General features: G+C 44.9%; 1 protein-coding gene and 1 long non-coding RNA gene across 5 annotated transcripts in view; one reads left to right on the top strand and one right to left on the bottom strand.

The window, feature by feature from the left end:
- LOC144827733 (sodium- and chloride-dependent neutral and basic amino acid transporter B(0+)-like) overlaps positions 1-25,520 on the top strand; it is a 3,091,484-nt gene that overhangs the window by 1,985,241 nt on the left and 1,080,723 nt on the right. The gene's annotated exons all lie outside the window — the stretch shown is intronic.
- Positions 7,605-10,059, bottom strand: LOC144827732 (uncharacterized). Its single transcript, XR_013610335.1, has 3 exons — positions 9,835-10,059; positions 9,414-9,481; positions 7,605-7,731 (listed from the first exon to the last, which is right to left on the bottom strand). It is a non-coding gene; the product is annotated as an uncharacterized LOC144827732 (long non-coding RNA).

Genomic DNA, 25,520 nt, shown 5'->3' with positions numbered 1-25,520 from the left:
AAAAAAGAATATGTTTAATTCTGGACAGAAATTAAAACCGAGTGTTCATTGCACTTCCTTGTGCAACGGAAATGCCACAATCTGGAGGTACTGGGGTAAAATAAAACAGGTGTACTATCGATAGAGCCACCCCATCTGTCTTTACACCCCCCGCGTTTCCACGAATGCTCATAATTATGCGCATGCGTGGAAACCCCATGTCTTGGCTGCATGTATTTTGAAGCACCCCACTCTACATGCCCGTGTACTGCGCATGTGTGTGATTACACGCATGCGCTTTCAAGATCCAGCGGCGAACACTGCTCCTGCTCGAGCAGCGTTAACCCCATAGCTGCCAGCCAAGGGCTGCAGCTGAAAACAGAGCAGAAGGAGCCAGAAAGCGGCTGCACAGCTCTCAGACACAGTAAACTAAAGGCAGCTCAGAACGAATGAAGCATCAATTGTATTTATTAATGGCAGCCACAGCAGGTCAGCTGCACTGGGCTCAGGGAGAGCTCTCTCAATATCATACAATCCTGCTGACTTTCAAAGGCTCTGCTCCATTAGGACCGGAGGATCACGGGTCAACTGGTGGCAATGTAATATTGATATAGCTTCTATAGCTGCCACCCGAGCACTCAGCATGGTTTGCAGTGACTGCTAGGAGTCAGTGAGCTCACAGAGAGCCCCCTTTTCGGTCACAGGCTGCTCTGAAGACAGGCAGTATCACTAAAACACTCTACTGTGTGTGCTACTACACTGACCGAACACCGTTATCTTACTGGGACATGAGGTATGGTAACAGTTATATATTACACTGGTGGCCCAAGGAGCTAATGTGCCTACTCCAAGGATCTGTGTTTGCTCTCCAATACTCACATGTTCACTTGTTTGATTCCACATGAGTTTACATAGCTTTTCATCCTTCTAGGGTCGATAAAATGAGTACCATTGAACAGAGGATCTTTGACCATTCAATAGCACAGCTAAACTCTGGGGGTTTTACTTGCAGTCTACTAATATGCGTGCTATGTTTGTAGGTAATAGAAATGAAAACTCTCAGAAATGTCCATCTACAAACAGTGGTGCTGTGTTCTGCTAAACAGGCAGAGCACAGCAAAAGACAGGACCACAGGGACAGCACGGCTATACAAATATCCAATCCACCACTGGCCTGAAACCCCCATCGCATGGCCATGCACTCCATAATAACTGCTGACTGGCACCACTGGCGGACTCAGCAGCTATCACCTGCCTGCTGGAAGCAGGCATGGCGACCAGCTGACAACCTGCACCCCTGCATTTAATTTGGCCTCATAAATGACACTGTGGAGTGGGTCAGGTATAAAAACAAATTGCATCCACTTAAAAGATCCCCTCTCCCAGAAACCTCTGAAGGCAACATTGGAGATGATAGTTCATTGCAGGATTCCTGTATCCTGGCACCTTTGGAAAAGGCATGTAAATTGGCAAGGCTGTACTTTTAGAAGACCAGGTGGTGGAGTACAGAATGAGATAGATAGAGTGAGGGCGATAGAGAGATAGATAGATAGAGTGAGGGCGATAGATAGAGTGAGGGCGATAGATAGATAGATAGATAGAGTGAGGGCGATAGATAAATAGATAGATAGATAGAGTGGGGCGATAGATAGATAGAGTGAGGGTGATAGATAGATAGATAGAGTGAGGGCGATAGATAGAGAAAGTTAGGGCGATAGATAGATAGATAGATACATAGACAGATAGATAGAGTGAGGGCGATAGATAGATAGATAGAGTGAGGGCGATAGATAGATAGATAGAGTGAGGGCGATATGACCGATAGATAGAGTGAGGGCGATAGATAGATAGAATGAGGGTGATAGAATGAGGGCGATATATAGACAGATAGATAGATAGAGTGAGGCAGATAGATAGATAGATAGATAGATAGATAGAATGAGGGCGATAGATAGATAGAGTGAGGGAGATAGATAGATAGATAGAGTGAGGGCGATATGACCGATAGACAGAGTGAGGGCGATAGATAGATAGAATGAGGGTGATAGATAGAGTGAGGGCGATAGATAGACAGATAGATAGATAGAGTGAGGCAGATAGATAGATAGATAGATAGAATGAGTGCGATAGATAGATAGAGTGAGGGCGATATATAGATAGATAGAGTGAGGGCGATATGACCGATAGATAGAGTGAGGGCGATAGATAGATAGAATGAGGGTGATAGATAGAGTGAGGGCTATAGATAGACAGATAGATAGATAGAGTGAGGCAGATAGATAGATAGATAGATTGATAGATAGAGAGTGAGGGCCATCGATAGATAGAGTGAGGGCGATAGATAGAGTGAGGGTGACAGATAGAGTGAGGGCGATAGATAGATAGAGTGAGGGCGACAGATAGAGTGAGGGCGACAGACAGAGTGAGTGCAACAGATAGATAGAGTGAGGGTGACAGATAGAGTGAGGGCGACAGATAGATAGAGTTAGGGCGATAGATAGAGTGAGGGCGATAGATAGATGTGTGTGGTTGTGTGTGTTGTGTGTGTGGTTGTGCGTGTGGTTGAATGTGTGTGTAGTTGTATGTGTGTGTGGTTGTATGTGTGGTTGTGTGTGTGGTTGTGTGTGTGGTTGTGTGTGTGGTTGTGTGTGCGATTGTGTGTGCGGTGTGGTTGTGTGTGTTCGTGCGGTTGTGTGTGTGTAGTTGTATGTATGTACGCGCGCGTGGTTGTATGTATGTGTGTGCGCGTGGTTGTATGTATGTGTGCGCGCGGTTAGAGAAGGATGCATGTGGAAGAGAGCAGCAGATCAGCACAGCAGAAGAGAACAGGGAGTTAAAGAAGGAGGCGGTGGAAGAGAGCAGCAGATCAGCACAGGAGAAGAGAACAGGGAGTTAGAGAAAGAGGTGGGTGAAAGAGAGCAGCAGATCAACACGGGAGAAGAAAACAGGGAGTTAGAGAAGGAGGCGGTGGAAAGGAACAGCAGATCAGCACGGGAGAAGAGACCAGGGAGGTGGAGAAGGAGGTGGGGTGGAAGAGAACAGCAGATCAGCAAGAGAGAAGAGAACAGGTAGTTAAAGAAGGAGGTGGGTGGATGAGAGCAGCAGATCAGCACATGAGAAGAGAACAGGGAGTTGAAGAAGGAGGTGGGGTGGAAGAGAGCAGCAGATTAGCAAAGGAGAAGAGAACAGGGAGTTAAAGAAGGAGGTGGGGTGGAAGAAAGCAGCAGAATAGCATGGGAGAAGAGAACGGAGGTAGAGAAGGAGGCGGGTTGAAGAGAGCAGCAGATCAGCTCTGGAGAAGAGAAGTGAACAGGGAGTTAGAGAAGGAGGTGGGTGGAAGAGAGGAACAGATTAGCACAGCATAAGAGAACAGGGAGTTAAAGAAGGAGGTGGGGTGGAAAAGAGCAGCAGATCAGCAGAAGTTAACAGGGAGTTAAAGAAGGAGGCGGGGTGGAAGAGAGCAGCAGAACAGCACGGGAGAAGAGAACAGGGAGGTAAAGAAGGAGGTGGGTGGATGAGAGCTGCAGATCAGCACATGAGAAGAGAACAGGGAGTTAAAGATGTAGGCGGGGTGGAAGAGAACAGCAGATCGTCACAGGAGAAGAGAACCGGGAGTCACTTTTCATCTCTTATCTTTATCACCCCCTTCCCCATTTATACCCCCATGAAGCCTGATCCACAGATAGTCCACACTCACGTGCGTGCGTTTCCAGGAGCGCCCATAACCGGCGCATTTATCGGATATGATGTCGAAGTCCTTCATTTCTGTCTAACGGTAACCGGTCGCAGCGTCGCACGCCCCGCATAACAATGGCTTCTTGGGTGGTAGACGAGCGGCCGCGCTCCCCATGCTAAGATGGCGGCCGGGGAGGCAGGCGTCACACAAAAAGATGGCCGCTGAAAGGTTGGTCTTCTCACCGAAATAACAGGCCGCATCCCTCTCAAAGATGGATGCCAAAGTAGTCTCTGGTCTTGCACAACGCGTAAGGGCTAGAGTATCGCGTCCTTCACAACAAGGCTAAAACGGTTATTGGGATCCACGTGACAGTAGCCACGCATACGTTTGTCTCACAAACGTGCCGGTTTCCGTGGTTCCCTGCTCCCCGTCTGTATGCGCTCCCCCCTCGTGTGTGCGCATGCACACTATCCTACGCAACCGCACAATGTACTTTTGGCTTCATACAGGTATTTTTAAGCTCCCCGGTGTTCTGCCGTTTTAGTGCGCATGCGTGTCCTTGCACGCATGCGCACTATATAATATGTTCTTTGATTTGAAACTCCCCACGGCAGCGGTTGAAGTCCCAGGAACAGCTGGGGGCCACCCCCTCCCCATCCACAGCCTGACCTCTCAAAACACAAGCCACGTGCACACGGCACGTGCTGGTCGTGCACTAAACACAACCACACGCTGTGCAACGCCCATTGGGCTCAAAGTGCTTCAGCCCCTTCCCCCACGAGTAACTTCTACAACCAAATGTCTGACACTTGGAGCTTTTCTCTCGTTTAAGGACGCCTGGGTAGGGGATGTGATACCTGGGCAGGTGGGCGGGGAGCTGAATAGGTGGATGTATGTGATTCTATGCGTGGTGGATGGAAAGGTGGTTGTGTGGATGAAACGATGAGTGAAATGGTGGTGGATGAATGGGTGGATGTCTATCTGGCTTGATAACTAGGAGGATCTGAATGGAGAGGCAGGCGGTGAAAGGGCGGGTTGCAGAGATCTGGCGTTCAGGGTTTTAAAATATCATTGACATCACTAATCTATAGCGTGAAATCACATCCGGTGGAGAAGAGGATAACTACACTTTCAGGGGAGAGACTGGCCCTCACCTGTGGGACTCCCACTCATACATCTCTATGGTGCCCAGGGAGGTGACCTTATATTCCTAAGTCACAGGGAAACGAGGATTTAATTTGTAAGCATTCACTTCAACAATAAATACATTCTGAGGCAAGAGTCTTGGTTTACTTCCAATAAACCGACTAAATGCCAAATACAGAAAAAACAGCACCTTCAGTGGCAATGGGTCACCTTGTTGCAAACACACAGAGGCCACAAGCCAGCGTGAATGGCGAATACGCCGCACTTCAGGCCTTGGGGGCCGTTAGGCCTCTGGCCTCACAGTTTCTTCAGTTACCCATCCAGCGGTGCACAAACACGCCTCCCCACGAATTCATCCATCAATTCATGCTCCAAGCACCCACAGTCAACCATCCATCCATGCATTCATCCATCCACCCCTCACACATCTATCCATCTCCAACCCAGCATCCATCCACCCACCAATCACACATCCATCCACCCCTCACACATCCATTCATCTCCAACCCTGCATCCATCCATCCATCCCCACCCCAGCATTCATCCATCCCCAACCCAGCATCCACCTCTCAAACATCCATCCACCCCACACCATTCATCTCCAACTCAGCATCCACCCAACTCCAAACCAGCATCCAACCAACTCCAACCCAGCATCCATCCATCTCCAACCCAGCATCTATCCATCCCTAACCAAGCATCAATCCATGCCCAATCCATCATCCATCCATCCCTAACCCAGCATCCATCTATCCACCACCCAGCATCCATCCATCCACAACCCAGAATCCATCCATGCCCAACCCAGCATCCATCCATGCCAAAACCCAGCATCCATCCATCTCCAACCCAGCATCCATCCATCCCCAACCCAGCATCCATCCATCTCCAACCCAGCATCTATCCATCTCTAACCCTGCATCCATCCATCCCCAGCCCAGCATCCAGCCATCCCCAACCCAGCATCCATCTATCCACCACCCAGCATCCATCCATCCACAACCCAGCATCCATCCATCTCTAACCCAGCATCCATCCATCCCCAGCCCAGCATCCATCCATCCCCAACCCAGCATCCATCCATCCCCAACCCAGCATCCATCCATCCCCAACCCAGCATCCACCCATCTCCAACCCAGCATCCAATTAACTCCAACCCAGCACTCTGAAATAAAAAAGCGACAAAGACTCCCATCTATCCAGTGGCTATCGCAGCATGATAACAATCAGCGCAACTGCCTGCCTGTAGCGGTCAATACATAGCCCCTGCAGGGCGCACCAGTAGGAGACCTCTGATGTTTGTGGTTGGGGTCTCCCACGGATGCTGAGGGCCTCCCTGACATTGAGAGTGTGTGCCTCGGAATATACCCTGACTCTGGGGGATTCGGCACGGGCCGACCTGAACCCAGCTGCCTGACCCTAAGATGGCGGCCATTGTGCCCAGGGTTAATTGCGCCCAGGTACCTGGGACTTGCCTGACTCTAAAATGGCGCCCAGACTTCAATTTATGACTATGAGACCCCATCTAAGCTTGGAGACCGTGTACTCTACCGTCTTGGGCCCCCACGAGGTTTTTTCACTCCCACTGCTGATCTGCCAGATCTGACCCGCTTCCCAGCTCCCTGCCCGCCCCCCCCTCCTTCCCTCTTTCCTCTTTCCTCTCCTGGGGACTGGTTTCTTCTGTCTTGGACTTTTGCAACTCTAACTATTGTAACCATGTGCCCTTTACCAAAGCACTCCTTCTCCTCTTGTTGAGAAGGGATCTAACATTTATACCCTGGAGTATGTAGGTAAAGACACTCGGGATCCAGACTCTTCTCCTGCTACACCTCGGCGACGGGAACTTATACTCGGCTGGGTTATTGTCTCATTACCCCTGAGTTGGCACGGCATGTTAGGGAGGTTTCCTATCTGGCGTGGTATGTATCTGACCACTCCCCGCTTCTGGTGTGCCTGGCGAGGGGCCGCTGTGGAGCTTATACAGGCAGTTTATTTGCTGGCGGTGTCCGTCATGGCAATGAAAGTGACCATGCCCCAGCATATTTTTAATAAAGCACTAAAAAGAATACATAATCACACTCTAATAATTTATTTTTCAAATGTTTTCAAAATAATTTTCACTGAAGTACAATATTGTGTTCTGGATATCCAAAAATAGAATTTAGAATAATCACCACAAACTCTGATATTACAGTAAACAAGTTGTAAAAATAGTTTGCATGTATCAAAAAATAATAAATGTGAGCACCACAAACACCGATATTACAGTAAAGAAGTTGTAAAAATATTTCCAATGTATCAGAAAAAATAAAATGAGCACCTCAAACAACGATATTACAGTAAACAAGTTGTGAAAATAGTTTCAATGTATCAGAATAACTCATTTCACTTCACTGAGAAGGTTTCTTTACTTCTCTCACAGTACTGCAAACTGAGAACACAGTTGAGATCTTGGTCATTATCAGTGTAAGCATCTGTTCTTGGAATGTAGAGCTGTGGATTCACATGTGCCCTCCCACCTCCCCCGACACCTGTGGTTGTTGCAGTTGTTATTATTTACTTAACATACGCATTGACAACTCTGTACTACACTTATATACTGCATTCTCAACCTCTTGCGGGAAAACAGTCTAACAATGAAATTGATGCCCATGCGCACTATCAACAAAAGAAGGAGTCACCTAACCTCGTGACTGGAAAGACTACTTCAAAGAAAAACTACTTTTGAACATCCGTAACCAAAACTAGATGGCACAATTATGCAAATCATGTGATCTACAGCTCACATGCGAACACATCTTTACCGACGGTAAGTAACTTGTTCATTAAATACATTTGCTACATTTGAAAACTTCTTGATGTAACAAGGATGTTGCATCTTTTCGAATGCATTCAATATGTATCCATCTGCAGCATTGTTTACATAGTGCCTGTTGGAAAGATAGTAAAAAAAAAATGTATTCACTTTGCATTGTAAACAGGTAAACATGTTTTTTTCATTTGTAAACTGAAATTAGTTTTCAGAGTTTGTGAAAAAAATCTGTAGGAAACTGCACTTATTTGAAATGGTCAACCATAGTTTGTGACTGATATCTAAAGCAACTTTCACATAAAGTCACTTCGTTCATGCTTACAAGGTCCCCAGTGCCAGTGCTCTTTCCTAGCATGGTAAATGCATACTTGTTCCACATTTCACACAGTCCCCAGTCAGTGGCAACAAGCTCAGAACCTACTTCCACCAGAAAATCAGATCCCTCTACGTTCCTCCAACCTTGCAGTAGCCAAAACCACGCGCGCCCACAGAGCCAGAGCAGGAGCAAGATCCTTCTCCCACATCGTAGCCAAGACATGGAACAACCTACCACAAGACCTCAGACACGCCCCCTCTTTGAACACCTTCAGAAAGACCCTCAACAGTCGCCTGGCACAGCACTAAGCCGGAGAGCCACAGTTAGGGGGACAGAGCACACAAGCTCAAAGAGGCCCTATCACCCGCAGGACACGGGGCAGCCAGCACAGGTGTGTGCGGATTTGCGTTGGGGCGAGTGAAGAGATTGTCGGCCCTGAGGACCTCCGGAGAAGTCTCTTCCTGTGTACTATGAGAGTGAGGGGCTGAGGTGGCCGGGGTCTGGAGTAGGCGCGGTGTCAGGCTGGAGACAAGGGCTGGGCACAGTGAAGCTGGGGCCCCCCGCAGAGGTGGCACTGTAGCTGCAAAGAGCAGTGCCGAGCCCAGGGCCCAGCAGAGCAACACAGCGGAGAGACGCCCAGCCACAAGTAACTGCCGATCCCGTGCCCGGATACATTGGGCCATTCAAAGGCACAGCGCTGCAAGCAGAGACTGGCTAGAGCTAACGAGAGCAGCAAGTGGGGTGGCAAGGGTACCCCATGACGCCGTGATAGCACCTTAGAGGAGCAAGGGGCACCAAAAGCAGCGGGGGGTCGGAGGCAGCAAGGGCCAGCTCTGCCTAGGGAACGACATGGACATGGGTGCAGCACTAGAAAATGTCCTCACGCATTCAGGCTCCTCCCCTCCCCCCCGTAGACATGGGTTGGCTTCATAGGCTCAGGTCCATACTGGTAATGGAGCGCATCACTGCTACCTTGAACAACTCCACTGACACCTTCCAGAAAATTTGGAGCCCATTCCTACACCTTCTCTCAGCTCAATTTCACGAAATTACCCTGCCTCAATATCTGAGGATGCTGCGTCTGCCGGAGCTATGAAAGGACCTGCCCACAGCCTAAGGAAATGGTTGAGGGCTCTGGGACCATTGTAAAGGTACTCAATGAAGACCGTTCAGGGGATGCCGGATGGAGAGGGGGTTGTGGGGTTTTGGTTCTCAACAGGGGCAGCAAATAGCACGATGGACTCTGTTTGGGATCTCTCAGTGCTTTCTTCTTTTTGGACTTTCGGTTACCGCTATGCCTAGCCTTGCTAAGAGGCTGTCTTTGCAATGTATGAGTCACTTTATTACGATGATACAATTGCCCCTGTGGGGTTCTTTGTTTTTAGGAAAACGAATAAATACATTTAAAATTAAACGGAAATTTGAAAGTATCTTTAGCCAGACCTCTACAATTGTTCCTATTAAAAATAATTGTGTATATTTACCATAATGTTTTCCTGACCTACGTCGGAAGTTATTTCGTTGCAGACACCGCAGAAATCTTCGACAGAATCTAAATGTAATATTGAGGTAGATCAGCACATCTTAGCAGGAAAAGTAAAAAACGTAAACTTATCTCTGGGCATCTGGTACATGTTTCTAAGTTTATTCCTAAGACTTGATATTGCTGTGACAGAGTCACAACTGTTAAAAACTCTTTCTATTGGCAAGAAAAATGACCTTTTAACATACTCAAAAACATAATTGCTATACCGTACTATATGTAATATAATGTACAAAATGTATGCTGTGTACTTTTAAAAACGTTGAAGAAATAAAAATAGCTACCAAAATCATCAAAACATTCTGTTGACCCAAAGGCATGACACATTTATAAAATTGAGACATGAAATGTTAAACTCAAACCTGATGACTCCATTAGATCCATTGCAATTTTGAATCTAAAATCCTCCATAAATGTAGAATTTATTAAAATCTCTGGAACTGGCTGTTGACTGATGTAAAAATCTGCAAACTGAGAACACAGTTGAAAGTTTTACTTTCATCAATTAAAAGTAGAGTAAAATGTATATGTTATCCAAATGAACAAGTTAAAGTGAAATGGACGTAAAAACAATTGGTCTCAATATGATATCGGTTGGAAAGCCATCATCAGAGGTCTCCGGCCAACCGCATTAGGACCATACTAGTGGTCAGAGAGATAATCTGAGGGGAATACTGCTCTGCTTCCAACAGGCTCTACGGCCTCATCCGGACGGATTTCTGAAGTGAAATCCCTAATAGGCAGCATGTGGTGCACCCCTAAAATCCATGCATCATGTGGCGGACTGTTTAAACTATTTCATTAGTGAATTTGCCCTCACCTGTTATTGTTTATGGTCATAGCCTTCTTTACTATTTATAAGTACTCCAATAACAACAAGCATTTGCAATGCAATAGGTCTCGCAATAGAAAAGTTTGAGCTTTTGTTGTGTAAAATGTAAAAAATAATAATTTTTGTTTATGTTTTTCAAAATATAAAAGTATTCATTTTGTTATTAGAAATGCCAATAGTTATAAAGTTAGCAAATGTTACATCTATAGCATTAGTAAAGGTACATGTTTAGTTTTCCCCTGTCGTACATGTATTAATCTGAGAAATTACAATGTTTTAACAAGAACAGAAGTGAAAACATTTAACATATTTTTATGACATTTGTAATAAAGCTTGAAACATTGACAGAAAATATTTGAAGCAGTTGTTGTTGAATGGTTGCACAGATTGATGCTGTTGTAGCGCATAGTGATGTTGTGGTGCCCCTGAGTGATGCTGTAGTGGTGCTGAGTGGTGCTGTGGTGGTGCTGAGTGGTGCTGTGGTGGAAGTGTGCACTGCCGGCTGCTGGTGTGTGTGCCTGGTGGAAGCGTGCACTGACGGCTGGTGTTGTGTGTGCCTGGTGAAAGCGTGCACTGATGCTGGTGGTTTGTGCCTGGTGAAAGCATGCACCGACAGCTGGTGGTGTGTGTGTGACTGGTGAAAACGTGCACTGATGTGGTTGTGCGTGTGGTTGTATGTGTGGTTGTATGTTGTATGGCGGGCGTGAAACTTAAAGTACGGCCGGCTGGCCGTAAAAAAATAATTAGGGGAGGAGAAGCCCTTTGATGTGGTGTCACGGCCTGGCGGCCGTGAAAAAATGCAATTAGGAGAGGGGAGAGTGGTGAGGAGAGTGGTGTTGATAGGGGAGAGTGGTGGTGAGAGGGGAGGAGAGAGTCAGGCCTGGAGAGAGCGAGGAGAGGGGTGAGTGAGGAGAGGGGAGAGAGGCGAGAGAGAGGTGAGTGAGGAGAGAGAGAGGGAGTCCTCAGAAGGATGAAAGGCTGAGTGGAGCCACCAATATTTGAACCTGTGACCATGAGGTGAACACAGGCCGCTACTGTGGTTGCATTCGTCCACTGAACCACAAGACTCGGCATAGCAGGGTCGAAAACCAGGTTATGGAGTAGCAGGGCAAAGCATGTGAAAAGGGACAGAACCGGTGAGAAACGTGAGACAGGGGATGGCATGTGAGAAAGTACAAGGAGATCAGCGAGAAAGACGGGAGCTGAGATAAAGGAGGAGAAGAGGGTTAAAAAATACCGCAAAAGATGACAGATACTCCAGCACAAGACCAAATGTTATGTAGGCAAGGGGGACCTGGGGAGAGCGCAACGGGGGTGGGCAGGAGAAGCAGATGCGAGTCACGGCCTGTGGCCGTGATGGAGAGGGAGGGGGTGGTTATTAGGGGGGAGGAGAAGGGAGGCCGGCCGAGCGCACGCTGGGGAAGCCTGTGGGAGGGATGGTTTGAATAAAATTCCTGCAAGCAGCCACGAGGAACAGCACAAGTTTTAAGAGGCACCAATGATTTAATAATAACTTGGAGAATTTTCGCCTTTGGTTCTCGACTTTGAGACATATGCTGACGTACTATAACTTTTCATAGGAATCTCATCAGAACTGCCTGCACGGACTTTAACTATGTTGAAAACTGAGCAGCAGGTGGTGGATTATCCTGAAAATGCGGCAAATACATAATTATGCGGACAGAGAAAGGGTAGAAAAACCAACTGAGGAAAGGTGAGATATAGGTATGCGATATTGAGACAACCAGGTGGGACAGACAAAGCAGTAACAATGGTGGGAGACAGGTGAAAGAGAGGTGAAAAGGGACAGAACCGGTGAGAAACATGAGACAGGGGATGGCATGTGAGAAAGTACAAGGAGATCAGCGAGAAAGACGGGAGCTGAGATAAAGGAGAAGGTGGACAAAGTTAAAGGATGTACGGAGAGAGAGGGACAGAGAGGAGGAAAGGTGGGAGGGAACACGGCCTGGGGGAAGCTGGCTGGGGAGGGGGAGGAGAAATCCGAGTAAGGCTGTGTGCGGGGAAAGAGAGGGGAGGTGCTGGAGCTGGGGAACATATGGCCGTGAAAGTTTATGGCCCAAAAGCGCGTGCCTGTGGCCACGTGAACTCGAAGAAAACCGCACCGAAAAAGCCATAGTTTGACGAGTATTTTGACCACTAGAATTCTAAAAACCATAATTAACTTCAGTAATCTCTCATTCGAGAATATGATCAATTATTCACTTTGATAACAAAAACAAATTAAGGTTTATAATATTAATAGGAATTTATCATTACCAGCATGCAAAAAACACCACAATTGTAGTTGTCCTGTTGCTTTATGTTAGAATCAACCACTAATTCCCAAAGCTCATAGTCAGGATGCTCCAGTGCCTGTAGGAAATCCCTTTAGAGACATATGAAAGGTTATGTAAAATATTAGAGTTTGTAAATCAGAATAAAACAATAAAGATGTTACATTGTTGTCACAAATAGTGATCAATTTGTAAAGTTTGTGAATTTTATTATTTTGCAATCTTAAAAGTACTAAATAGATAATGGAAACTGTATTTGGGAAAGGGCACCTCCAATTTCTCAAGAAGACTTTGTACGTATGTACCCGGAAAACAGGCGACCGGTATTTGCCCAGGAAGATAGAGGATGACACTGTTGCAGAAAGTGCAAAACACTAAGGTTAAAATAAAAGGACATCATTACACACATTGTAAAACAATTGTTATCTTGGTGTACATCTGTGTGTGATATTTATGAAAATATACGTACATTGGATCGTGACATACATAATTTGCTAAGGTACGCATCGATTACCTAAAAAAAAAGAATTACACTTAGTTAAGTAGTGCATGATTACAAATCTGCTGGAGCAAGGACCAACAGACAGGCGTGAGCGCGGCGGTGGCGAGACATACTATACTGACTATCGATGTTATAGAAACCAACCTCATCAACAATCCATTGGGGCGTTTTGAGTGAACAAAAGGAAAAATCATACAGTTTTATGTCGGACACTATTGCTTCCAAGCGTCCCATCACTGGTTTCTTCCACACATCCAAAAGTGATTGCCTGGTCTTAGATCCCGAATCTTTTAAGTCTGTGGAAACATAAGTGAGAAACATAAGTTAAAACAAGTTTTAAAGACACCTACATAAACTTCAAAACTGACAGTCACACCAAACAAATTACTTTTGCCGGGGTGCAGGGCTCAACGGGGGCACCATAGGTGCCTACTAGACTGCCATCCGGAGGCCTTGCACCCATGTGGGCCCTGATGGGGCCCCCCAAAAACAGATTCCCACAGTCTTTCTGTGTCGAAAAGGCCGGCACAGAAAGGCAGTGGGAAGAGATTCAGGCGATTCATGATTGGTCATGCTTCCTGAAAAATATTGATTTTGAGGTTGACAAAAACTCAGTTGGGAAAACAGACTACTCCACCATCCAAACACAAAACCCTACACAAAGAAAAAATACTATTCAATAATACCTTGTTTAAAATACCGTACTTTTAAAAACATATCTTTTGGAGAAAGTCAGCGTCACGTTCTCCTGCTCAACCTAATACCTTTTCACCAAATTAAGGAGACATTTACATATGTTGATAGTATATTATTCCAAAACACATCCAATTATCTCACATTGCATAACCAAAACATTACTTTACATTGTTTACCTTTGACGCTCGACTTATAAGGCCTCAACATGTCGAGATTGTGTGTTGTACGTAAAAGGATATTGCGATCATTAAGCAATTTAACGCGCTTTCCTTGGATTTCAGCAATAGTGTATGGTCCAGTAAATTTATGTTCCAAAATGCCTCCTTTTCTTGTAGCTTTCCTGCAATTTTTCAGAAGCACTAATTGTCCATCTCTGAAGGTGCATGGCTTATATTTTTGGGAAACTCTCTTTTTAAATTTTTCTTTTTGCTTTTCCTGGGCAACCTCAATATTCTGTTTTGTCTGCCTCTGCAACTCTGCTTTTTTTATTTTGTTTTCAACGATAATGCCGGCATATTCACTTTCAGTTGGGAGTATAAACTCAAGCTATTAAAGGAAACATAAAACGCAATCACTCATTTTCGTTATATAAAACTGCATTATTATATAAAAATTAAAACAAAGTAAAATAACTTGCTTTATTGTAAATAAAAGTTACGCTAAAGAAAAGAAACTATACACACAGAGAAATTAGATTTCATATATCAGAATCAGAACCAGAATACGCTTTATTCGGTATAAAATCAATTAACCATAAAAGCACATAAGTGACAGCATAAAATTTAGCAGTATAAAAATTTAAATAATTACAGGATATTTAAAAACCATCCATTGTTTTCCTAATTTTGACCATCAATTTCAGAAATTTCGCAATTTGCACAGTCTGTGATCTATCTGCCAACAGTTGTAGTTTGATAAAAGCAGGGCAACATTGTCTAAAGTTAAAAAGTATCCAGCAAGTGAATGTATGTATAATTACAAAATAACAATATGCATATTAAAACAGACTTTGGAGTAATCACTGACAACCAAAAAGCAACATTGTAAAAATTCTTTACATTAAAAACACAATAAAAATTCCATACCAGATCCTCGGAGACCTCACTTGGAAATCGTGCTTCTCAGCCGTACATAAGTTGGAAAGGGGAAACTTTTGTTGTGGTATGTGGCTTTGATCGTAAAGCAAACAATGCATGATCCAAAAATAAATCCCAGTCGTTTTGGTGCTCATTCACGTATTTAGACAACGTGCTGTAAAATAACAAAAGATTAGCATGTGGCATAATAGTTAATGGCAGTATATTACTTGCAAACCTATCAATATTAAAGAGAAAATATTTTATAAATAAATTGCATATCAACATGTGCATACAAAAAAGAATCAGAATTAGCTTTACCTTTCAATGCTAGCATTAGTGCGCTCATCTAAACCATTTGTCTGTGGATGATATGCTGCACTTACAGAACGCTCGATTTCTAAGAGCCTTGATAGCTCAGAATTAACCTGAAAAATACATATTTATATGTTATTGCCTGAAATGTAAGCAAATTGTAAATATTTAGAACACAGATGTTTAACAGTACCTTAAAAAGCACTATCCGACTAACAGGGCTAGACAATAGCAAACAGACACCTACAGTATTAGATAATGGTGCGTTTTGGACTTTAATTAATTTTGAGTATAATCTGTATGATAAATATAAAAAGCGACCTAACTAGGGGGCCTATTAGGATTGCGGACGGACCTGCGTCCGTCCGCCACCCCCGAGGTGGAGGGACCGTCTGCAGGGGCATCGGCGGTCCCTCCGGTGCAATTAGGATGTGACCGCCACCCTGGCGGTCACATCCTGTATCTTTAACCTTGCGGCGGGTGCTGCTCCCGCCGCAAGGTTAAAAACCATGTTTTACATTTACATGCACAAAGCGGCAGGCACCGCGCGGTGCCTGCCGCTTTGGGCATGGAAATGCTGGGGGGTACAATAAATACCCCCCATGTGCACCCCCACCCCCCAAACCCTGGGGGCCCACAATGGGCCCCCAAACACCAAAGACCACATGCTTTTCCACAGCGGAAAATCCGCTGTGGAAAAGCATGTTACACCGCACATCCTAATTTGGCTGACAGTGTCTTGCAGACACCGTCACCAAATGGCCTTACACACACCGTGGATCAGCGGCGGACGGACCTGTCGTCCGCCGCTGGTCCCACCGCAATCCCACCGCCATCCTAATCTGGCGGTGGGTGTTTTCTGTGGCCGCGGCGGTGAATCCGCATCCTCCAGGCCGGAGGATGCGGATTCACCGCCATCCTAATCGGCCCGTAAGTGTCAAATATAAACGGTTGTAAAGAATGGGTTATAAAAATGGTACATGACTTGCTTCACTCGTGAAGAAATTTGCATAACACTGATAAGTGAGTACCAAATAGTGTGGACCTGCTCTCTAAAACAGTAACAAAGGATTGTAACCCCAATGGTGCAATCATCCACTGAATGAAAGGGTGCCGAGCAATTTAGCAATTAGCACTGTCATTAAATATGACAGATGGCTAATTGGTCTTGTATAATAATTAATCATGGCATTTCTATATAGATATGACTATGTCCAGAATTTACATAAAGTGTTATTCTCCTAATTGCATTATCGAAATGTAAGGCCTAAATTGGAAACTGACTTCATTGACAAACTCCCGGCCTTGGTCTGACAGAACCCTTTTCGGACTTCCATGGCGTAAGTACATTTGCAACAGTCTGGAAGCAACCTCGGCTGCAGTCTTCGATTTTAGTGGAAATGCCTCAACCCATTTCGAAAAATAGTCTGTTGCTGTCAGAATATATTTGTATCCTGTAGGAGTAGTCGGTAAAGGTCCCATCAAATCCACTCCTACAGGTTCCCAAACGTCTTCCACCTGTTCATATACAAATGAAAAATAAATTTAATCAAATCTCAAAATTTCCCAAATCAATTATTCTTTACAAATGTTGCATTTATTTCAGGTCTCCAACATTTATATTAAATATTTCAAATCATGCCAACCGAGCTGTAATGTCATAAAGCAAAACACAACACATATACAACATACTTTGATTGGTTTCAATTCAGAGCAAATCTGGAGTGCAGGTTGTTCCTTTTGGCAAATATCACACTCTTTGATCTGAAAATGAAGAAATAAAGATCTCTCAAAAAAAATGTTAAATGGAGTCACAAAAAGAATAAATTCACAACTACGTTTTGACTTCGTAACTCTAATGTAGACAGTGTGCATAAAAATAGCATCCCCTCCAAAACTAGTGCCTGACACACTTCCTTGTGGTAAAATACATTATTTAAAGTTCACCTGCAAAATAAATAGATTTCTAAAGAACATATCTTTACAAAACAGCGTCATTAGATTGGTGCACACAATGGCATAATGGATAGGTTAAAGAAATACTGTAAATGTAATAAACACCAATGGATGGGACAACAGACGCATGAGCAAGAGAATGAGAGAGTTAAAATTTGAGATAGTAAACACAAAAATAAATAGGCTATTAAGAATGGCTTATAAGACATAATAACAAGTGAGATTTTTAGTTGACAACAAATTGTTTTGAAAGGCTAGGACATTTGTAACTCACCCATTGTTCAATATCAATTGTCATCTTTGGCCAATAAAATCGCGTGCTAATACTTTTTTTTGTTTTGTTGATTCCTGAATGGCCACCAATGAGAGATGAATGAAATTCCTCCAAAAATTTTTGGGCAGCTTCTCCGCCAATGACAACTTTTGACTTATTTTCTTTACCAGTGTATAACAAGTTACCATCTATTGTAAAAACCAAAAGGACAAAGCAAAAGATTTTTAAGTAACTATGCATGTCTGAACCTCCCTTTTCTCAACCGGCCGTAACACAAGCTACCATGATGCACACGCCGCAATGGAAAACAGGGATGTGAAACATCTCCATGTACTACATGACAGGCACCATGCTGTGACTGTTACTTGGTACAGGGATATGTTGGGGGGGCACCATAGGTGCCCAACCCAAGCAGAAGGGCCAGTGATGAAGGGGGGCCCGCTAAGAGCCACCAATGTTCCTCCCTGCCACCCTTGTGGCAGGGAGTGGAGGGAACATGATAATCCACACAGACAACATTTTAGGATGGGGAGTCCCTACGCCGCACCAACATCGAAATGAGGCCCATAACATTGTATATAAATAAACCAAATGTACTATGCAATAGTTGTTAGCACCAAAGTTGTGACTTTTATGTATCAGCTACATGATTTACAATTCATATTGATCATTTCAAGCAAGTACCCAATTCGATTTAAAATGTCTATAATTAAATTGTAATTAAAAAAAAAATAGTTGGAAAATTAGAGTACCATCAATGGTGAATTTCTTAGCCAGTCTACGTAATGCATTCTTCTTCATTTTACTGAAACCTTCAGGATACACATTATGGCTTACATAATCCAGAAGCTCTTGATACTTTGTGGCATCCATTTCTATTGAAAATAATGAAAAAGTGTGACAAAAGTCAATCGAACATCATAGATATAAGTTCCCAAGTTTCCGTACTCACATTGGTCGTAACTGGACATACCTTTCTTGATTTCAGTTCAAACCATGTGCTTTGCAACACTGCAAAAAGACTGGGAGGATGTTTTCAAGTTTGGCGGCCGCTAAACGGATGCCATGCAACTGGCCCAGGACCACTAAGCTGCCATGCCACCCACCGGACAGATTATGAATAATTTTATGGCCTGGCGTGCAGCGTATCAGTGCTCCAGAGTGAAGGACTGGACTATTTAAGGCCCAGCGGTGCCAGGGAACAACACCTAAAACCTTCGTGGGATACCTGTTCTGGCGCACTAAAGACAGAGACACGGGAGACTTCCTTCGGCGTCAAAGATCAGCGTTTATTACTGCAGGGATGCAAAAGTCATGGGAAGTACAACAGAGTGTAGGTTCCAAGAGCCTGCTTCCAATTGCATTTGTGGGTCGCTCTCTTTTATACAAGATCTTGTCATTGCACAATATGTAAGCAAAAGGTTACAGCTCAGTTCCCACAGTAAAATTCAAAAGGATCGCTTTCATGTATTCAGAACCCCGGAACATAATTACATTAACATCACCAGTTCCAACTGTAAAAGCACATCTTCCCACCATTAGGTACATTCCACTTGAGTTGTAAATAAGCAAAAGAAAGAGACAAGAACAGCTGCAGGGAAGTCAGACAACAGGGAGGAAAGAGTGTGAGGATAATATTGGATGCGTAATCGTAGCTTAAAAGGGCTTGATCCCAGCACGTGCGAGGCTGTAACAATAGACCGGCACGGCAGAATCACCTTCGAGCGGAGGCAACTGCTTTAGCAGTATCCTCCCCCTACTCATAAAAGACGCATGAAAAGGCATATGCTTCTTCCGTGAAGCTTGGGAACAAAAGGTCACGATGCGGACAGTTGCCTGTTCGCTGACTACGTGAGGGCAATAAACAAAACGGATGCCGTATCTAAAATGGAACCCGAGGGTTCATTGGAAAAAACCTGTAAATGAGATGAACTCTTCTGAGTAGCATGGCGATACCGCGTACACTTACTAAACTCGTCATTTACGGTTCATAGATACCACACTCGTCCATATTCGGCGATGCCCAAAACGTCGTAACGATTTTCACGGAACCTCAGACGCTCCTTTTGCCCTCATGTAGGCAAGAACTAGTCGAAGTCGGAGTCAATCTCGATTCTCATCAGATCATTCAGATGTTGTTGGAACATAATTCTATCCATCAATGCCTCTTTGATAACAGATGGCCTTCTTATACACGTTGTAGCACAAAGGCCACATAAAGCAGGACCACACTGTACACAAAGACAACACGTGAACAGAAACGTCACAACAACCCCTATAACCATCAGAATCTTCCAACCCCAAGTCGACATTAGACCCCAAAACCATCCTAGAAGCGTCCAATCTCCCTCGTCCACGTGTATGGACTCCGAGATTTTGTGCAACTTGGAGATGGCTTGATAAACCGTTGGGGCGTTATCCGGTATGAATATGCAGCAGCTCGAATGGATGACCTTGCACACATCACCTCTATCTGCTAGAACAATGTCTAGAACCATACGGTTCTGTAACGTCATAAGACTATCCGCTTGAAGCTCTGCTGTCAGATTACCAAGGGCGCTTGCAGTTATGTTAGCGGTTGACTCTACTACACGAGTTAACTGTCTCAGATTTCTGCTATTGACCATAGGGCCCCAAAACGGTAGAAAACCCTTGAAGAAATCTCCTGCTTCTTGACCGGAAGTATCCTCTTTACTAATGACACCTATCACAACTCTGATTTTGTGATAGTCGGCAGCAACAGTGAAAGTCGGGGGCAAGAGATTTGCAATATAGCAGGTACCTGAGAAGTCATGAGGTAACCACGTATATGCTCGGTCATAACATACAAAATAGGTACCCTTGGCAGTCAGAAAGACAGGGGAAGAGAGCATCGGTAGAACGTAAGTATCCACACAAGCACTCTTCCCAAGCTGGGCTCTTGGATTTCGGCCACGACCTTGCAGACAAAAGTGGCCTAGGTGAGGTACAATCCAGATTGGAGATGAGCTTTTAAGCTGTCTATCACCCACTGATATACTATACTCAGCCTCACTAAGGTACTTATAGGCCTGCACTTCCTCCTCTGGGATGAGCGAAGCATCAAAAATGTCACTATCTAGATCAGCAATCGCTGTCGCCAGAGACTTATGGTACGGGCCAGGACCAAAGCTTGCTGAGCGTGGCTCTCGATGGGGGTAGGAATCTAGTGCACTACGGAACATGATTTGGAATGCCCGAGCAGACCCTTGGGGGCTGTACGGAAGAACCAAATATGGGATACCCCTGTCCATGGTATGTGGCATTAGCCCACACACCCAACAATTTGTAGTATTTACCACCAACTGATGCTGATGCAAAAGTTGCACAAAGGAATTGTTTCTAAATTCCGCACGTCTGACTTGCTCATGTTGGGGCAGTAGGTGAAAAGAATGTGGAGAAACAGTAGAGACGAAATTTAGATCATGAGAAGGAGAGGTAGGTAAGGCAGAAGGCAGTAATGATTGAAAGCCAAAATATACTCCACCCACCAGCAGCATAGAAACAGTTAGGAACAACATGAAAACCTGTAATAAAAAACATTTTGTTCGAAATGTGGTGTACAATTTAGATCTTTGCGCCGTCTTTTCCTCTAGCTTCGACAGCTTGGAGAACTCCATCCTCTAACAACCGTCCGCAACGTTCTTGACGCACTTCGTTCTGAGTAGCGATTATCAATTCCCAGGAGTTCCCAGAAATCGACAAAAGAAATTGACCTAATGTCAATAACTGCTAAACAGAAAGAAGTACCCGCGCGACCCTACGGCCAACCCAGATGGCAGGTTTTAATCAGTTAAATAATCAATTTTATATACGTCTCCTAGCTGTTCTGGAAAAGAAATGCATACATAATAAAATGTCCACAATGGTCAAGGCAAAATGTGAGGGGGTATTTTGAAATCAAAATAATAAAAATGTATTCATCTTTATTGCGTGTACGAAGAAAGTATCGGTTTCTTCCGGGTCGAGTCTGATCTTCAAACAGTGGATTGGATGGCGAAAGAGTGTTCGATTGTTCAGGCAATTGTTCAGTACTTGAATTCTCCAATGATGAAGGAAAGGAAATTGTTTGGGAGGAATCAACAGGGGTGTCAGATAAAACTGAAGTGTTCCCTATGGGCTGAGCTTCGCTAAATGGGACAAAACGCTGGGGAACGTCAGTTTCAGACGAGGAAAAACCTTTACGTATCCATGTGTCTGCCGGCAGAGGAAGCGGAACCTTCTTGGTGTGGGTGGCATGCACCCAGTGTTTTCGTCCCTCCAGCCGAACCGCCGTCCTCGTGGCTAGTAGCACCTGGAAGGGTCCCACAAATCTCGGCTCAAGGTGGCGTTTTCGTCCGAAATTACGGGTGAGGACCCAGTCCCCTGGTTGGAGCCGATGACCAGGACCCTCTGTTTGTGACGGCAGAGCCTCAAAGACCTGTTGATGAATCAAACTCAATTTAGCAGTCAGATCATATAGATAATCAATCAACATTGGATATTCAAGTCTGTTAAACTCTTTAGGTCTCGGAACCCCCCAAATGTTCGCAGGGCGGCCGCACACAATCTCATTGGGGCTAAGCCCTACTCGAGAGTGTACAGTAGCCCTGGTCGATAAGAGAGCTAGAGGCAAAGCGTCGGGCCATGATAAACCAGTCGTTGCCTGGATTTTAGCAAGCTTCAATTTCAGGGTGCCATTATATCCTTCCACCAAACCTGCTGACTGAGGATGATTAGCACTATGAAATTTTTGGGATATTCCTAAACCACGACACACACTCTTCATCACACTTCCCACAAACTCACTTCCGTTGTCCGACCATACAATCCGAGGCATGCCGTACCTGGGGAAATACTCTTTGAGCAGAATTTTAGCTGTGGATAGGGCAGTATTATCCTTAAGAGGGTAAGCCTCAATCCATCTGGAGAATGCGCATACTACGACCAAAACATACTTCAAATTGTTGCATCTCTCCATATGGATGAAGTCCAATTGGATAACTTCGAAAGGACATGTAGGAGGGGCAAAATGACCAGGTGGAGTGGGGGTGCCCTTACCGGGATTATGCATCAAACATACCATGCAATTCTTAACCACTCTCTCTGCACATTTAGTAATCCCATCATTCTTCCATACAGGAGACAATAACTTGCATATGCCCTTCGAGCTAATATGTGCTGCGCCATGGGCCATTGTAACAACAGCAAGCACATATGCATCCGGTAACATCCATCTCTGTTTCTCTGACAAGTCAACCCAACATCCATTCTCGTCTAACTTTCCCGTGCTTTCTTTCCACTTAGTCTTTTCCATTTCAGTGGCCTCATTCTGTATTTCCTTCACACTTTCAACCGTGTCCTCACACATGCTAGTCTCTGCTGGCCATCTTACTGAATTCGCAACGTACATTCGATTTGTCAGATCTCTAGCTGTCTCTTTAGCAGTTTCGTCTGCAAACGCATTACCATGACCAACATCATCTGTCACTTTTCGATGCGCACTACATTTAATTATGGCCACCTGCTTAGGCAATGTAAGTGCATCTAAAAGGTCATTCACAAGCTGTCCATGCTGAATCTTCGTACCATGCGACGTAAAAAATCCTCTTTCTTTCCACAATCGCCCAAAACTATGCGCCACACCAAAAGCATACTGACTGTCTGTAAACACATTCACCCGTTTTCCTCTAGACAACACACACGCTCTCGTCAAGGCAATCAACTCAGCTGCCAGAGCCGAATTCTGACTCAATCTCGCAGTTTCCACAATCGTACTCAACGTCACTACAGCATACGCAGTCGTCACATCACCATTCGGTAACTTAAAACAGGAACCATCAACATACAAAGTACCATCGGGATCTACCAATGGAGTATCTTTTAGGTCAATACGACCCTTCGTTTCTTCTTCAGTTCTCAGATAACAGTCATGTGGTGCTACATCACTTGACTCCGTGTTGATCGGCAATAATGTTGCTGGATTCAACACATTACACCGTTTTATCCGTATGTGACTAGCCAGTAACGTCAGCTCATACCCAGACAACCTTGCGCTCGTCAAATGTTGAGTTTTCGTTCGGTTCAAAAGAGTGTCAACTGCATGCGGAACCATCACCGTAAGCATATTATCCATGACCAGACCTGCGGACTGTCGAATGGACGCCGCAGCTGCCGCTGTTGCTCTTAAACAACTCGGCAAAGCTCTAGCTACTGGGTAAGGTCGAAGAAAAATATGCGCATGGGCGCTGTTTGTCACCAAATTGTTGCGTCAGAACACTCAACGCACAACCATCCCTCTCGTGAACGTACAGTGTAAATGGCTTACTGTAATCAGGAGTACCTAACACAGGAGCCGAACACAACGCATCACGTAATTCAGAAAAACCTTTTTGACACTCTTCAGTCCATGGCACAGGAGTCGGAACATCCTTGCACGTGAGAGCTAACAATGGTTTCGCCAATAGTGAAAAATTTGGGATCCATTGTCTGCAGTATGACGTGATACCTAGAAAGGCACGTACATCTCTCTGAGTTTTTGGCACAGTCATTCGGGTAATCGCTGCAATTCTCTCTGGGGTCAACCTTCTCCCTTCTTTTGACAATAAGTGACCTAAGTAGGTTACTTCTTGGCAGCAATATTGCAGCTTGGAAGGTGACACCTTGTGATGTAAGTCACATAAATGCCGCAACAATGATACTGTAGCAGTTCTACAAATATCTTCGGTATCAGCGGCGACCAACAGGTCGTCAACGTACTGAATCAAGGCTGCGCCTGCCGGTAATATAAATGAATCAAGTTGACTTTTAAGGGCTTGACTGTAGATCGACGGACTCTCACAATAGCCCTGTGGTGCACGTTTCAGTCTAAAACTGCGACCACCTAATGAGAATCCGAATAGGTCTCTGCTTTCCTCAGCAATCGGGATACTAAAGAAAGCATTATTTAGGTCGATCACCGTGAACCAGGAGGCAGACGTTGGAATCAGGGTCAACAAAGTCGTGATATCAGGGACCACGGGGAACTGTGGAATCACGATTTTATTTACTTCTCTCAAATCGATTATGAAACGGTACACAGGAGGTTTAGATGGATCAGTTCATTTTAAAATGGGTAACACAGGACTATTACACACATTTCCCCGAGTTTCTTCAACGACGTCCTTTTCGATCAGATCGTGTACAATCGTTAATACCGCCCGTTCTCCCTCCATGGAGATACGATACTGTGGTATACGTGGCAATCGCACATTTGGTTTCAGCTTGATCATATAAGGTGGGATGTCCAAGAGACCCACGTCATTGGGACCTGTGGCCCATAGAGACGCAGGAAGGGAGCTCAATTCCGGCGGGAGTTTATCGATCGACAAGTACATAGGAGAGATTACTCTCCGACCTAATGTAAGCTCCACTCCTTCAGGAGAGCAATACAATGTCGCATATAACCGTTTTAACAAATCCAAGCCCAGAAGATTCTCACCACAACCAGTAGATAGAATCAATGGAGCCTCCAGCTCACGAGGGCCAATTGTAAGGGGCAAAGGGCTAGAGACAGGATTGCTAACAGGGGCGCCAGAGAATCCAACGGAAACATTTGTTAAGCCGGACAAAGGTGCGCCAGGGAGTTTCGAATGCATGATGGAACTTTTCGTCGCACCAGTGTCTAACAGAAAAGGCTCAACTACGCCAGATGTAGCAACTGCGACGTAAGGCCCACTCTGATCAACCGGAACTGATACTACTCCCTCTCTCTGTCGGTGGCTGTCCTAGTAACGATCGTTTACAACAGTCTCATGTTCAATGTAATAGTCGTCCGCATAATACTGCGCTGATTTATCGGACCTTACATTTCGCTGGTCAAAACAATTATTCGCGTCCGAGGACGTATTAGGGCGCTCAGTCTGATTTTGAAAGGTACCGCGGCCTCTACCTCGAGATGCTTGTTGAGGACCACCACGACCCCCTCGTGCCGATACACCATTAAGGCGATCACGTAAAGCCGGACAATCATATTTTATATGTCCCTCTCTTCTACAATATGCACACTGGTTATACCCAAGCATAGATCTGAAGTCAGAGGAGTCAGGACGTGACTGTATTCTGGAG

This window comes from Lissotriton helveticus, chromosome 4_1 (genome assembly GCF_964261635.1).
Source record: "Lissotriton helveticus chromosome 4_1, aLisHel1.1, whole genome shotgun sequence".
In the NCBI taxonomy this organism is placed as follows: domain Eukaryota; kingdom Metazoa; phylum Chordata; class Amphibia; order Caudata; family Salamandridae; genus Lissotriton; species Lissotriton helveticus.
This window is presented reverse-complemented; position numbering and strand designations above follow the sequence as displayed.